Source organism: Orycteropus afer, unplaced genomic scaffold, assembly GCF_000298275.1.
Source record: "Orycteropus afer afer isolate SDZICR_OR568_19922 unplaced genomic scaffold, OryAfe1.0 scaffold00521, whole genome shotgun sequence".
NCBI classification, from domain to species: domain Eukaryota; kingdom Metazoa; phylum Chordata; class Mammalia; order Tubulidentata; family Orycteropodidae; genus Orycteropus; species Orycteropus afer.
In genome coordinates, this window is record NW_006922108.1 from 1,407,818 (window position 1) to 1,411,546 (window position 3,729).

Below are 3,729 nucleotides of genomic sequence, written 5' to 3' on the forward strand. Positions count from 1 at the left end.
TATTGCAACATAATTCTCTGGAGAGAATTGTTTAATGTGTACCAATAGTTGGTTTGCTTTTATTGCTAAGTAGTATTTCTTCATTGAATATGTCATAGTTTGTTTAATCATTCACTTTTGAAGGATATTAGTGTTATTTCCGGAAGTTCTGGTAGTGTAGTGCCTGAGACATTTAACTGCTAACTGGAAGGCTGGCAGTTCAAACCCACCAACCACTCCTTGGAAGGAGGATAGGGCAATCTACTTCTGTAGTGATACTGTCTCGGAAACCCAAGGAGGGGTCGCTATGAGGTGGATCCAACTCCACGGCAATGAGTTAGTGTTATTTCTAGTTTGGGGTGATTGAAAATAAAACTGCTATAGAAATAAGTATACAGGTCTTCATGGAACGTAAGTCCTAATTTCTCTGGGATAAATGCCCAGGAATACAATCAGTAAGTCATACGATAGTTTTCTGCATAGTTTTTTTCAAGAAACTGGCAAAGAGTTTTCCAGAGAGGGTCTACCCTTTTATGTTCCCACAAGCAATGTATGAGCGATTCTGTGCATCCTTGTTAGCATTTGGTCTTGTCACTATTTTTATTTTAACCATTCTTTAAGCTGCCTTGTGATATCTACTGTGGTTTCAATTTGCATTTTCCTAATCATTAGAGCCTTTCCCTAATCAAAGGATCCTGGCGGCACTGTGGTCAAAGAATTCTGCTGCTAGCCAAAAGGTCGGTGGTTGGAACGCAGCAGGTACGTCATGGGGGAAAGATGAGGCAGTCTGTTTCTCTAAAGATTTACAGCCTTAGCAACCTTATGCGGCAGTTCAACTTTGTGGATCATTGTGGATTGGAATGAATTCGATGGCATTGGTTTGGTTTGATTTGGTTTGGGTGGCACAAGGGTTTGTGTTTGGCTGCTAATCAAAGGTTGGCAATTTGGATCCACCCAATCACTTCCAGAAAAAAGTTCTGTCATATTGTTTCTGTAAAGATTACAGTGAAGAAAACATTATGGAACAGGTATACTCTGTAACACATGGGGTCACAGTAAGTCTGGGGCAGCTAACAACAACAATAATAACTAATAATGTTGAAGACATTTTCATGTGCATATTTGCTATTTGCATTGTATATCCATCCACTTTAGTGAAATGTCTCTTGTCTTTTGCCCATTCTTTAACGGAATGTTTTGTTTTCTTGCTTTTGGGTTTTGAGAGTCCTTTATATTCTAGACTTGTTGGCTGCATGGTTTGCAGATACTTTCTCTCACTCTGGAGCTTATTTCTCCTTTTTAATAGACTCTTTAACAGACAAAAAAATTATATTTTGATGAAGTCCACTTTTACAATTATGTTAGTTTTGGCCCTGTGATTTTGGTGTTAGGTTCAATTACTTTTTACCTATCCCTACACATCAAAGGTTTTCTCTTATTATTTTTTTCCTAAGAAAAACTTTTCCATCTTTCATTTAAATCTGAGTCTTAATTTGAGTTAATATTTGTACAAATTCTGAAACTTAGATCACAGTTTTTTTGCTTGTTTTTTTTTTCCTCCCCTGGAGGGCTGCAATATCATATTAAAAAAAAAAAAAAAAAAACACTATTTTTCCTGTACTGATTGCTTTTTCACCTTTGTTAAAATTCAGTTGGATATGTCTGTGTAGGTGTTTTTCTGTTACATTAATCTACATATCTATCCTTCAACCAATACCATGCAGTATTGATTACATTAACTAAGTAATAAATATTGAAATTGATAAACTTATTCTTCACACATTATTCTTTATTTTCAAAATTATTTTGAGTACTCTAGCCTTTTTGACTTTCTGAGAATAATTATATTTATATCTGCAAAAATATCTTCTTGAGTTTTCAATAGGAATCCTCCAAATCTGTGTATCATTTTGGTTAATAGTGTCATTTCAACAATGTTGAGTCTACAGACACAGTAGTTCTCTCAACTTATGTAAATTTTCTTTGATTTCTTTCATTAGTATCTTGTAATTTTCAGTATATAAGTCCTAGACTTTGTTAGATTTGCATCTATGTATTGCTTTTTCTTTCTTTTCCTTTTTATTTTATTTATTTTAACTATGATTTTTCCATTACCTATTTTTTCAGTTCTGTTGTTCAGTGCATATACATTTAGGATTGATATGTCTTCTTAATGGATTTACTTTTTTAATGATATATTGGCCTTTTCTGTGTCTGGTATTTTGTTGTTATTTGTTCTGAGGTATATTTTATCTGATACTAATAGCTCCACTTTTGGTTTTCTTTGATAAGTGTTTGTATGACGTATTTCTTTCCATTCTTTCAATCTGCCTATATCATTATATTTGATGTGAGTTTCTCATAAACAGTGTATGTTTGTTTCATACTTTTAAACCACTCTGAAAATATATGTCTTTTAATTCTGCATTTGGACCATTTATACTTAGTATAATTATTGAAATGTTATGTTTTAAATCTTCCATTTTACTTTTTATTTTCTATTTTTCTTTCTTTGTGTTGATTTATTTTTAATTCTCCAGTTTGTTTGTTTTTTTCCCTTTGTTTAACTTTTATTTTATTTTATTTTTATTTACCCTGGTGTTTCTAAGTGTATATATTTGTATAGATATTTCATTTATTTTTGTAAATATATATATATATGTTGTTGTTGTTGTTGTTGTTATATGCCATTGAGTGGGACCCAACTCATAGATTCCCCTCCCTGGGTTTCCAAGACATTAACACTACGGAAGTAGATTGCCCAACCTTCCTTCCAAGGAGTGGCTGGTGGATTTGAACTGCCAGCCTTCTGTTTAGCACTCAAGTACCTTAGGCACTATGCTACCAGAGCTCCCATACAATATCGCTTAGGCTCTTTTTTTTTTTTCTCTCCCTAAACTTTGATGTCATGATCACCCCTGTCAACATCAGAGATTGTGTCTGAACCACCAGCCTTCTGGTTAGCAGTCAAATGCCCAAATGCCTTAGGCACTACACCAGGTGGCTTAGTGTTAGTGCCTAGGGCATTTGACTGCTAACCAGAAGGATGGAGGTTGAAATCCACCAGCCACTCCTCGGAAAGAAGGTTAGGCAATCTACTTCTGTAATGATACCACCTCAGAAATCCAAGGGGGGGTCTCTATGAGTCAGATCCGACTTGACAGCAGTGAGTGAGTGAATGATATACATATATATATATATATAGAGAGAGAGAGAGAGAGAGAGAGAGAGAGAAAGAGGGACTTATCATAGCCTTAGTGTACCTGTTTTGCCACTTTGAGTGAAGTATAGCAATATTACTTCCCTTTATGTCCTTTTATCTCCCCTATTTAATATAATTGTCTCAAATCTTTCTTCTACCCATATTTAAAATCACATCAGCTGGTGTTATAATTTTTGTTTCAACCATCAAACATAGTTTACAAAGAGGAAAAAAGAAACTTTACTAAATTTATGCATATTTTTGCTTATATGTTTTTCCTTCCATTCTGATACTGCATGGTTCCTTTCTGTTTAAGGAATTTTTTTCAACCATTCATTTCTGGGGTAGGTGTTCTAGTGATAAGATTTCTTAATTTTCCTTCATCTGAAAAGGTCTTTATTTTTCCTTCATCCTTGAAAGATATTTTGGCTGGATATGGGATTTTGGATTGATAATCCCTTTTTTCTTTTTAGCTTTTGAGAAATGACATGCCACGTCCTTCTTGTCTCCCAGTTGCTGATGAGAAATCTGCTCTCATTCCACTTCTT